General features: G+C 45.8%; 1 long non-coding RNA gene across 1 annotated transcript; it reads right to left on the bottom strand.

The window, feature by feature from the left end:
- Positions 1-11,028: 11,028 nt before the first annotated feature.
- LOC138581812 (uncharacterized) lies at positions 11,029-11,844 on the bottom strand. The gene is made up of 3 exons (XR_011304800.1): positions 11,775-11,844; positions 11,601-11,678; positions 11,029-11,256 (listed from the first exon to the last, which is right to left on the bottom strand). It is a non-coding gene; the product is annotated as an uncharacterized lncRNA (long non-coding RNA).
- Between the last annotated feature and the right edge of the window lie 891 nt (positions 11,845-12,735).

Below are 12,735 nucleotides of genomic sequence, written 5' to 3'. Positions count from 1 at the left end.
AACTGGAGTTAGAATAGTAAATAAATACCGGTCCTTGAATATGTGGAGGGCTTTTGGGGGTGCAAGGAAAAAAAAGCCCCAACTGGTGACTTTTTCCCCAGCAGACATTTTCACATAGAACCTTCTCCACTTATGAGCCTGTTAGAGGTTTTTTTAAATGATTGTATTGTAAGATTGTCCATATGACTCATTCTTCCAGGATTCACTGTTCCTTTTATCTTAAGGTTCTGCTAGATTTCCATATGAATCAAGAGGCCTTTCTTCAAAAAAAAAATGTCCAATATGTCCTCTGAGGACATAAGTACCCTTTCATAATATGGACATCCAGACTTTCGTGTTCTATTGAGGTCACACAAAGGATACAGAAAGGATACCAGGGCTCTGCAAGAGTATGTGGTAACTAGGGTGGGCCATCCACCAGCCTCTAACATTGCATGAATACTAAGGCCTTTCGGTAGCCTGTCAGCACCATATAGATTTGCAAGTCAACTGTACTGTAGCTACATGGTCTATGCCTAATGCCTTATGTAAGGGATACTGTTTGTCTTCAGGTACATCAGTAGGGTTTTAAGAGTTTTGTTTTACAAAAAGGGGCAAATCACGCAACACTACATAAAAAAATACAAAGTCCATACAGTTCAAGGTACAAACATTATATATAAAACCACTTCTGAGACAACCTGGCCATGGCTGTCTGGATCAACGTGAAATAGCACATTTTTCACTGTGAATCCCATAACATCATTTTCTTTTATTCCCTTTTACCGCAAATGTAGCCCCAGCTCCACATCCGCCCTACCCTAATTAAGTCCCTAACCCAATCCTCATATATTATTTTGCTGAAATGTGATAAACAGAAATTCCATTTTATGGGATTCACAGTGATATATTTTGATGTTTTTGACCTATCCTGGCTTTCTCAAGGTCTTTGCTGCTGCTTCTTTGTGATGTTCTTCTTCAGTCTTGTGTTGGTTCTTCATGGGATGTTGCTTGCAGCAAACAGGCAGCAGGCAACAGCAGTGTGTTGGGGCCCCAAGGTCTTTTCTAGAGCTGAGCTACATAAGAAAAATGCAGCCCAGCAGTCAGCGGATGTGTGGGGAGCCTCCCACAACAATACTTAACCTAGGCCACGTCTGCCAGGTGTAGCCCAGGTAGTCCAGGTGGGAGCGCTGTTAATATAAGCTGCATCTGGGTTTTAGCCGTGATTAGTGGCCACCTGGGGGGGTGGCAGTGATCACAGCGCCCCCCCGACAAGCAGGGCAGTCCCAGTATTAAAGCCTGGGCTGAGGCAGTAACAGGTGCAGAGCATCTAACAATGGAGAGTTTTCCGTTATACCCTTGTGCCCGGCTCACCACATGTGAGCATCTAATTTCTTGTAATTTTACACCTGCGCGGGGGTTACATGATCTCCCCCCTTTGAACTATCCTCTGCCTTGAGGATAGCCTTGTCCTCATCTATGAATTCATCAAACCATGATTTAGAAGGACAGGCCACCAGTTGCCACACAGAAACCTGAATCTCGGGCACCTCCCACAGTACCCCGGAAGGAACCTGCTCTAGGGAAGGAGTAACAAAAGACTAAGAGGAACGGGCAACGGGAACCTCACACTGGATACCTGGTGAATCATAATTTAATTTCCAATGGGTCTGCTCTCCCTGGTAGTATGACAGAAAGCAGCCAGAGCCTCATCTAGGTTTTTCTCCTGACCCAGCTTTGTGCAAGGTCAGGGTGCCTATCTTCCAGTGGAAGGATGGACAAGGGTTCCTCTGCCACGTCCACCATAGCAGGGGTGATTGGAGCAGGAACAACCTCTGAAGGAATATTCTCAGGACGGGGTTCAGATTCACTAGGTGTTGGCTCTGAATGGGAGTGTAGGGACCCACATGAGTGCCTGATGTAAGCCTTAGTCTGGGAAGATGCCAAACTGATTGCCCTCTGCATCTTCACTGGCTTCCCGCTGGTGTGCTGATCATCTCTCAACCTCAGTAACTGGATAAACTTCCAGGGATTGAGCCTTTTAAGGATCTTCTTTGGGCCTTTCAGCATGCAGTCGATGCTGCCTTTTTACCGGCCCCTTGGCCGGTTCTTCCTCAATCACCTCTGGTGTCATCTGAACCTCATCCTTGGCTGGGAGCAACTAGTTCCAGTGAGAGGTCTTCATGTTCCTTGGCCGTCCTTCCTCTCACAGTCAGTAGACAGGGCGCGCTCTCCAGCTCATGCTCTCTGATGAAAGGCTGAGACTCCCACTTATCGTCTAGCTTTTTGCGTCCCCTCTTTCCCAGGCTGTGGATGAACACACGAGTTGGGACACATAAAAGCTGCACTTGGCATAATAGCAGCATTTGTGCACTTCCTCTGTCTTCTCTGTGGCAGCCTGTGCAAGCAGATATGATTGCTCCAGATGATGCTTGGGCTGTTTTACTTAGCTGGCATAGTTCTTGCTGCCTACTCCAGCTGCAGACACTTCAAATCACAGGTCTACAGGCATCAAGAAATACAGTGTAAATCCGGGGCATCATTATTTGTACAGTTGTAAGCATGTGTCAGGGTGAGCACATGCAGACTCCATCTGTTCTTCTCCTCTGGCCTCAGAGTTCCCAGCATTGCCAAGAGGGTTTGATTAAACCTCTCCACTTGGGCATCCCCTAGAGGTTGGTATGGAAGTTGTATTGGAATCCTTGATGTCAACCAGCTCCTGTATCTTTTTGATGAGCATCGATTCAAAATCCGGTCTTTGGTCGGAATGAATCCTGGCCGGCTAACTGTAGTGCACAAAGTATTTTTCCCACAACACGCGAGCAACAGTGCTGGCACGCTGATCTTTGTTGGGAAACACCTGTATCTACTGAGGTGAGGAGGAGTAGACGCTCTCACTCTCTGGTGATGGATAGGTGAACATGTCATTTAGGGCCTGTGCCCTTCCCACTGGTCCAATATTACAAATATGAGAAGAGTTATGCACTCAAACAATTGTATTATCCATACCCTAAACAGAAACAGTGAGGATAAACATGGTATGAGAAATGTATGACAGAAATAAGTGATGTCATCTCACCTATGACAAATGTAGCTGCATAAGAGACAAGGCACATATGTATATATCACCAAATAACCCAGACATTAGGGCAAACTGTGTTTAGATATGAAGAATTTTACCCACCCTAAAACATATCAGAATAAGGCCAATAACAATAGCAAAGGGATCAATTTCTTTTAAAATGAACACAACATGCATTACAAATGGCTACTGGCCTTAAGCCTTAGCTACATTTTAAAGTACTGAAAACACTGAAAATATAGGGCAGTGTGGAAGCTCAGACAAGTAGCAACTGAAGTCAATGTTATTGAGAAAAGGGGGGCCTGGACAGAATCCAAGGTGCAATGACATAGCAGTTTAAATGGAGGAAATACAGTATTCAGCAGTATTACTCAAGGGGATTTTATAAATAAAAGTTGGCAGTCGGCTAAAGTAAGATTAGTTAGATGAGGTAACCAATACAAATATGGCAAGAAACCTCATGTCCTTAGCAGAATGTGCTCAAGTCTGCGCCAGCACAGAACTGCTTGTTTCTAGTTTTAAAGTTGCAAAATATGTCTCATGTTCACTAAAAAAAGGTATAGCCCGAGTCATTGTGACAAGAAATGATCATGTGTTACAGAAAGAGTTTATGTCCAATGAAAACAGATCAATACACTTTGCTTATAGACATCTGGCATATCATTTTATATGGTTCATATTAGAACAGGACTGACATAATGCTTTCCATTCTATAAAAGCATGTTGTATGTGAATTTCTTTTTTCAGCTTGTGAAACAGTTGATTAAACAGATGCTTCCGGCCAGCTGTCTTTATCTCTCTGCCTTGCACGCGGTGTGTGCTTCCAAGGATGGCTGGCTGCATGGTGGTATGTCTGAGGAAGGACCTCTCTTTAACAGTGTGAAGTAGTATGTCACCACCAGGAAGTTCTGTACTCCTCGCCTGTCCATCTCCAGCTTGAGGAAGTCGATGCAGAGGAGATCCATGGGCATGGAACTCTGCAGAGGATGAAGATCGGCTGTAGGATGAGCCGCGGTCTTCCTGGTGACACACCTGGCACATTGCTGGCAATAATATTCAACATCTGCCGCTATTCTGGGCCAGAAAAACCTTGCACGGACCAACCTGAAGCTTATGTCACTGTCAAGATGTCCATGCTAGTCGTGGAGTACATACAGTACAGCTCGGCGGAATCTCTGCTGCAAAGACAGGCGATGTAGTAGCCGATGTCCAACTTTGCTTTCCTTGTACAGGATTCCACCCTTCTGCATGATCGTCTTCCACTCTTGCAGCTTGCTCTGGGACAAGAAGGACATCTCTGGCCACATGTGCTCCCATGGCCTTGGCTTTCAGAATCATAGCGATACCAGAATCTGCTAGCTGTGACATATGATCTCATCGTGGGTCAGACGCAGCAGCTCAGATACCTCCAGACTGGTAATATTGCAGTAGAAAGCGGGAACTGCCTCAGCTGACGATCCCAAGAAATCCGCTCCTAGCTCTGTCTTGCTCCTGCTGACTTGAAGCCTGGTGGGTAGCTCTGACGCCTGTTGAAGACAACTTCCAAAAGGTGGATCCAGGTGTATCATCCGGCTGAGCATGAGGCATATGATATAGGGCATCAGCATGGATGTTAGCGTGCCCAGGTCTGTATTGTAGACTGCAATTGTATGTGCTCAGTGCAGTGAGCCATCGGTACCCAGCAGCATCCAGCTTTGCTGACTTCAACACATACGCAAGGGGGTTGTTGTCCATCTTCACCATGAAGGTGGCGCTGTAGAGGTAATCCTGGATCTTCTCTGTAATAGCCCACTTCAATGCCAAAGATTTCAAATTGTCAAATTGGTAGTAGTTTGCTGCTGCATGCATGCCTCGGCTGATGAAAGTGACCGGTCTCATCTCACAGATGGTCTCCTGATAGAGAACAGCTCCAATCCCTCTACACTCGCATCGACATGCAGGATGTAAGGTGACTGCAGATCTGAATATGCCAGGACTGCTGCTGTGGCGAGTGTCGTCTTGAGCTCCACAAAGACATTGGTCAGTCCACTACTCACCAAATGGCTCCCGTGGTTGATATAGATAAGCAGAGTAGGCGGTATTCCTCCGGCTCCTCTCGGTAGGTGAGCATCTTTGGTGAGGTCCCCAAGTGGTCGGGCGATGTTGGCATATCCCTCTACAAACCTGTAGTAGTTACAGAATCCCAGAAAACGAACTCCTCGATGGTCTGATGTCTGGGCCATGTCAGGAGGGCTTCCATCTTTGCTGGATCCATGGCGATGCCGTCCGCGGAGACGATGCATCCGATGTACTCGACACTTGTCCTGCAAAACTGTCACTTGTCCACATGGCCCGTTAGCCCTCGCTCCTGCAAGCAATCCAGCACCTTCATCGGCCTCCTATTATTCAAGAATCCCCCAGGTACACCAGTACCTCCAGGAGGTTCATGTTACCAGCAGTCTTTTTTATGAGGTACTGGAGAGTAGCTGGCGCACGGGAAATCCCCTGAGGCATCTGATGAACTTGTAAAATCCTAACAGACAGATGCAAGCAGTCTTTTCACGATCCACCAGATGCATCAGGATCTGGTAGTAAACCCTCTGCAAATCCAGTACCAAAAACCACTTACTCCCAATCAGGCAGTCCAATGTCTCGTCCACCCGGGGTGCCGTGCACTGGCCCAGAATAGTGCGGGTGTTAAGTCGACGGTAGTCGATGCACATCCAGACATCCCAGTTTTTCTTCCGGGTGACGACGATGGGAAGAGCGTAGGGGCTCTTGGATAATCTCTGCCTGTAGAAGATCATCCGGATGGCAGCGTACATCCTCTGCATCTCCTGGTGCGAGGCATTGCGATGTCTCCCTGAAGGGAGTGTCATCAAACATCCGGATCCGGTGTTCCACTCCATGGGCCTTGCCAATGTCCCAGGGGCTTGTGGAGAATGCCTCTGTGCGCAGGGCGAGCTTCTCCCTCAAGTTGTCCTTGTAGGGACAAGGCCTGATCTGGGAGAGGGGATCAGGAAGTCACCAGGTCTTCCGATCCAACCCCGTCTCAGACGTGCCAGTGTCAATGCTCGCGGGGGCTACAGAAGCGGTCAAGTGGAACTGTGCGATGATGGTCAATCCTGGTACAGAAATGGTCCTATGGGTCACGTTAAGAGTTGGTACCTTGTGGGACTTCAGGTTCATCCCATCCGTTGTCACCAGGGTCTGCTGTACCAGTAAAGCTGCTGGGAGCTCCCCACCTCTGATGCTTCCTTCACCAGATCTCTCGGTCATTGCTTCCCCCCACATCACACTCTTCCAGGTACTATCAAAGTGGCATGCGCCGAGATTGGACCTGCCCAAACTGGGTGGTGCAAACATCTCGAATGGGTCCATCAGGAGATGCTCTGGACCGGATCTCTCTCTGCCAGTACACCTGTTGGCACATGGGGTGCATGGACAACATGCTGGCATATCGTGGTCCAGCCATCTCTCGACATAATGGCGCCAGTGTACATTGAGGAATTAGTTCAACCAACACCGAAGTTGTTGGATCTTCACTCCCACTGCTGCAGACCAGAGCCAGGGTGTTGATAGGAGTGCTGACATCACGTGTAAACTGCAGTCTGACCGCGAACCCCAAATATTTGCAAGGGTTGTCTCCCACACTGAAGGTTCAGTTCAGCCAAGGGCTCCAACAGGATCTCTGCCAGGTGTTCTCTGGAGAACGGCTCATAGACGATGATCACCTTTGAGCCACTACCCAGGAGCGCTTATGCCTGTCGCCCCCAACAATGGCAATTGTGGCTGGTGGTCCTACAAGCCCGCCTGGTATTGCCCATGATATTCGGCTGCTGCGCTTGCTGGCAGTTTGACTACAAATGATCTTCCTCTCGGAGAACTATCCAGTCTAAGTGGATGCTGGTTCCCAGATGGCTTGCCGACCAGTGATACTCACTGCAGCTTTGGCCCAGTCTGATGGCGCAGACTTGTTAGTGGCCTCTACTCAGCTGGAGAATAGTAGTATTGAGAGTTCAGGTGCTTTGCTTCCTTGTTCTCACTGGTGTTTCCCACCAGCGGGGCCAGTCTGATGGCAGAGACTTGTTGGTGGCCTTTACTCAGTGGGAGCATAGTTGTATTGAGAATTCAGGTGCTCTGCTTCTTGGTCCTCACTGGCGGTTCCCACAAGCGCGTATGCTGGAGTGTTCAAAGCCTGGAACCTTGCCACAACTTCGATATAATCCGGTGGGTTTGTATACATACAGAAAGTGTGGCCATCATGTCCACACCAGTGGCACAACTGGCAAGGCTGGAGCGGGACAGTACGCTGTTGATTCACTTGGGGCTGGCATGGCTGTAAGAGCTGGTGTTCTCGCTCTCAGGATGGTGGTGTAAAGCTTCTTCTGCTTGGCCGGGACTCTCTTCAGCTGCCCTGCTTGGATAGTTTGGCACAACTCCTCTGATTGATGTTTCAGGACATACTCTGGGGCAGTGTATGGAGAAACCAGTTGACTTGGCAGACTATGCACTGTATGACCAATATCACCTTCCAGAATATGCACCTCTTGGACCAGTTCATCAATGGGTGGTGGATTCGGAGTCTGTTCTCGGAGTTGCAGCTGCAGAAACATCAGCAGCAGCGATTTGGCTCCACACGTGATCTGTTGCAGCCTGACAGGGTTCAGGCTGTTTGGCTCAATCCCCTTTCATTGTCAAGCCAGCTGAAGTGTCGGCTCAGTCACAGCCAGATATTCTGAGGGATGCTCACCCTGGATGCGGGTGGCGTAGCAGTCCAGCATCAGCCCCGCACCGGACTCAGTGGCTTCAAACACTGCATCCAGTGTGTACATGATGTCCTTAGCTGTGGGGTCTGGATGTGTGGCATGAAGCACCTGGAAGACTCTTAAAGCAGGATCGCACAGACTCTCAATGACGTGACTCCTCTTCTCAGGTCTGTAGCTCTCCAGACGTACATCATTTGGTTGGTCTGTGCTGCTCAAAGTTCATATTCTTCTTCACCCCTCAGGATTGGTGTCTCCCCGGAGAAGGGTCTCATGCAGACATAGGGGCCATGCTCAGATGGTGTTGCAATGGTCTTCTATAACACGTCCTTGAAGGCATACGACATGGAGGAAGCGATCAGGTTGGCGCCTCTAGCCCCTAGTGTAGCGCTTGCATGCACTCTAGCCCCTGGTAGAATAGGGGTGCTTACTGGCACAGCCTTGATGGCACCAACATTGGGAACTGCAGGATGACTGGGTGCAACACTATGCAAGGCAGGATTTGGGCTAAGCATAAGGGGTGTCACTGATGCACTAGCCTGCAACTATGCCCAGCTGGTAAATGCCCAGTGTTAACTTCCTTAGGCCCATAGCAGACCAGGATACTGGTTCCTGCTAGGCCAGGGGCTTTACCCAGGCATTTGACCTGGCCGATGAGGGACTCCGTCGACCTGAGCACCTGGTGTACTGGTGTGCCCCAAAGGACGTCACGTATAATAAAGCAATGATCACGCTTAATCACCCCCAGCCCAGCAGGCTACCTGAAGCCAATCCATGAGGATGCAACCACGCGTGAGGGTCCTTTACGCCAATGTATTTTTTCCATGCCAGGGATCTGGTCATTTTAACCATGTATGGGGTTTATATAAGCAAGCAGTAATGGTCGGTCTACACCCTCACTGGGTATGACAGGGCTTCCAACTCCTCTCCTGCTTTGCTCAGTGTTGATGAAGTGTTACCATGCATTTTGAAAAACTAGCAATTGTTGTCCACTCCAAAGTGGGAAGGGACAGTAAACGTGCTGTTGGGCATGCCGTGCTCGTTGTTTTCCTTTTGCTATTTCTTACTTTTTTCTCTTTACTTTGATACATTTTTCTTGCTTTGACTTTTTGCATTTCAGCTTACTTCCATTCCTGATTTTTTCTTTCTGAATGTTTTTTTCAGCCATCTCACCCGTCAACCCTCCCTTTATCTTTGACTCTCATCTGCCTCCCATACCCACCACCCCCATGATTTTGCTGCTGTTTCTGTCTCACTCTCTCTCTTAAGTGGTGAGCAAGCCCCCTCTCCCTGCACCTGGGCTATATGTTCCAGGCTGTTTTAAACTGGAGGGCACTAACTCAAACTCAATAAGGGTCCAGCTGTCTCAGAGACTGGCAGAGAGGAATGAAAGAGAGGGAAATATGGAGAGAAGGAGCAGATGAAAGATAAGAGTGGGCGGAAGATAGGTGAAGATATGGAGAGAAGGGGGCTCGGGTGGTAGAAAGTTAGAAATGTAGAGGGAGGGCTGGATGGGAGAGAGAAAGTGTGGCTAACTGGGTTTGGGAATCGCTGAGCATGGAAGAACGAACGAATGAGGGAGTGATCAGGAAATAATATGTGCAGAGAGAAAAGGAGAGATGAGAGGGAGAGAGACAGATGGAAAAAGCAAAAGGAAGCAACATTAAGCATTTTTGGGATGGAGGTGGAGAGGAAGAAGTTGGAGTGGCAGTTAGGAAAAGACAGAGGGAAAGTGGGTAGAGGGTAGTGGTGGCTGGATGGCGGGATATTGGAAGGAAGCGTGTAATGGGAGGGGTAAGGAAATGCAAGTGCGGAGAGGCGGATAGAGGGATTGTGTGTATACACAAAGCGGCCCTTCATGGTGCAGGAAATCTGTCCGCAGACGTTTACACACAGACACACACCATAAAAAACAAAAAGGTACAAAACTGAAAAATAATCAATACCCCTGCAGAGGCCGCAAGGATACAGGAAGTGATTTGCCGCCCTGCTGATGAATAAAGTTATGTCATCACTAGGGGGAAGACATCGATACCACGTGAGCAATGTAAAAACCCTGACTAACTTACTACTTCTCCACATACTCTGGACAGAGTAACCAGATTGGAAGGATTATTAACAAACACGCAATATGATTCTAGCAGATAACAGACTATGCAGCCTTTTTCCTGACCCCATCACATTCACAAACAAATGTAGTAACAAACTGTGCAACATGTTAGTTATCACCAAAGTTAAATCAGGTCTGGCAGTTTCCATTAAGCATACTGGCACATATCTGTGTTTATGCTGCAGCAACTGTAATTATGTGACCAAGGGAAATGTAGTTTACCATCCCAGGAGTTGTGCGGAGATTGTACTCAAGGTGTTTGCCACTTGTGATACAACTGGTATTATATACGCCATAAAGTGTCCTTGTGGACTATATTACATTGGACAGTCGAGTGGCCAAACTTAGGTGGAATGAACACTGTTCAAATATCGAACTGACAATGTACATTCTTCAGTAGCCCAGCATTCCTAGGATTGTAGACACCAAGTGGAACAGATTCGTTTTCACATTCTTGAGGTGGTACGTGGTAACCCGCATGAACATTTGGCTAGAAAACTCAGAGAGGAGTGTTCTAGATTAACCGTCTCGAGTCAGTGACTCCTGGAGGAATGAATGAGGAAATGGACTTGACTTGCTTCATATGATAAACTTTGACTCCACTTACTTCATTGGTTGTCAAAACACTTCAGGGTTGTGAAGTATTCCAAATAAGTCACCCTTGATGTATTGACATGTGGTCCCATCAAACCTTTTGCTTTGATATCTATTGATTATTAATTTCCAATTGATATCTGTGAGGCATAATACTGTTATTTACTTTTGTGTCAGAACTACGCCACAATTTGAGAGCAAGATTGGGTGATTACCTGAAGCAAATTGGGTTAGTAACTATGTAGGATGTTTAGTATCTTTATGGGTTATTTATTTATTTTTTTTTTTTTAATTTAATCAAAAAAAGGAAGGGACATGTCCATATTACTTAAAACACAATATGTTACCCACAACAATCTGAAACCTACTTACATAGCCCATTAACCAATTCAAGGTTATGTTAAGTTTAATGAATGACATGTATTCAATATTTAAAATATCATATTTAATTCATTTGCTAAACAGCACAAGTATCAAAAAACATTTTCGTAAAAAAATGCATTCTATCACATAAAAAATATACAATTTAATAAAAGTGGTGATAACACAGCACATATTCAAGTTCAAACAACTACTAGAACATTCTCAACAGTAGCTAATTCAACTGTTCTTCTTTCCTACTGTGCGTAACAACGTAGCCCGACTTATATAAGTTTCTGTCCTGGATGTTGCTATTAACTGGACATTCTTCAGGGGCAGAAAATTGTCTTGTGCTTCTTGTAGACTTCTCTCTATGATTCCAGTTTCTAGAATTGGGGGTACATATAATACAAAAACATATTACTAAATTGACAAAGTAGGTTATTTTACTTAGCCTAGCTCGTCCTAATCGCCATTAGGATGCATCAAGTATATATTTAATCAAATACTGGTGCTTAAAACTTGTATCCATTTAATGTTGTACAAATTTAAAAGACAATCACAATTTTGTCCTTCACTGTTCACAGTGTTAGAGAGAGATATCTAGCACCTCTCCCACCATGTTCTCATCAAATCATGCTTCCCGATGAATGGTATACTCATCGAGTACACACATCTATTCTGAACCCTAACTAAAGTCCTCACACAATCTAATAGAGTATGGCCTCACCTCCATTCCAAAACTGATTTTTCTCTCTGTTGGGCAAAGTTCCAGGATTTTTCTCAAACCCAATTTAGATAAACAGTTCTGTTTAAAAAAAACCAATCAGATAAGACACTCTGTGAGTTCCTGAATGTACAAAAGGTAGACCACACAATAATAGACAGGAAGGAAGGTTCATACCTTTGAGACCCTCGATTTAGGATATTACAAATTTATGAGGTCTGGAAACATATCCAACACTTCCTGGGCCAAAATTCTATTTTGCTTTGTAGCATTCCATGGGAAACAAAACGTCTTCCCTAGAGTGTAACAAACACAAAGCCTCACTTTAGTATCTTTATGGGAACAGGTAGCTCCTTGATTATTAGCACTTAGTAGTAACTTGTTAGTGATCAATATTAATAATGTGTTTTTCTTTTTGTTTTCTTGTTTAAGTATGTTGATTGAGCTCGTTTATTTTATGTATGTGTACTTACCCAGTGGTTTCAGTATGTTCAAACATTTTCTTGCTGTTCATTTCCTCGAATGTCTCATTTGGTTGTTATCTGTGATAAGAGCGCAGTTCTGTTTTGCCTCTTTAGGCTCGTATTTTCTTTAGGCTCGTATTTGTGATTGTCAATGACGGAGTATGCTTTCTCTCTTCTTTTGAGATAATCTGTACCTAGGACTCTGAAAGCACTCAGGTTTCTCAGTATGTGCATTGCACCCTGCTCTAGGTTGTCTGGTTATTTTAGAAGGTGGATTCCCTTTTCGTTTTTTTTTTTATATACTTATGATATTGCATGAAAGAAAGCACTTTATAGGTTTCCTGTTTTTTTCCTCATTGTACCATGCTCCATGCGAGTAAGGCTTGACATGGCATCTTTGTCACGGAGGCATGTTTCTGCAGGTATTCGTCACTGCATCTATGATTTCGAATGGATTGAAGCGTGCCAGCACAGCGTTCTTGGGTCCTTTTTTCTACTGTTTCACACCAACGTGGCATACGTTCCTTGGTATCCTTGATTACAAGCAGGATGCGGTTTGTAATTTAATTTACTTATGTCAGCGCTTCCCATTGACTTGATCTCTTGCAGTGAGTACACTTCAGTAGGAGTGTAGAGCTCGCCGCAAGCTTACCTGGGAGTAGCACAAACTTAAT

The sequence above is a fragment of the Ambystoma mexicanum genome, chromosome 3q (genome assembly GCF_040938575.1).
Source record: "Ambystoma mexicanum isolate Mex_15411 chromosome 3q, UKY_AmexF1_1, whole genome shotgun sequence".
Classification (NCBI taxonomy): domain Eukaryota; kingdom Metazoa; phylum Chordata; class Amphibia; order Caudata; family Ambystomatidae; genus Ambystoma; species Ambystoma mexicanum.
The sequence above is the reverse complement of the archived record's forward strand: the minus strand, read 5'-3'. Positions and strand labels throughout refer to the sequence as shown.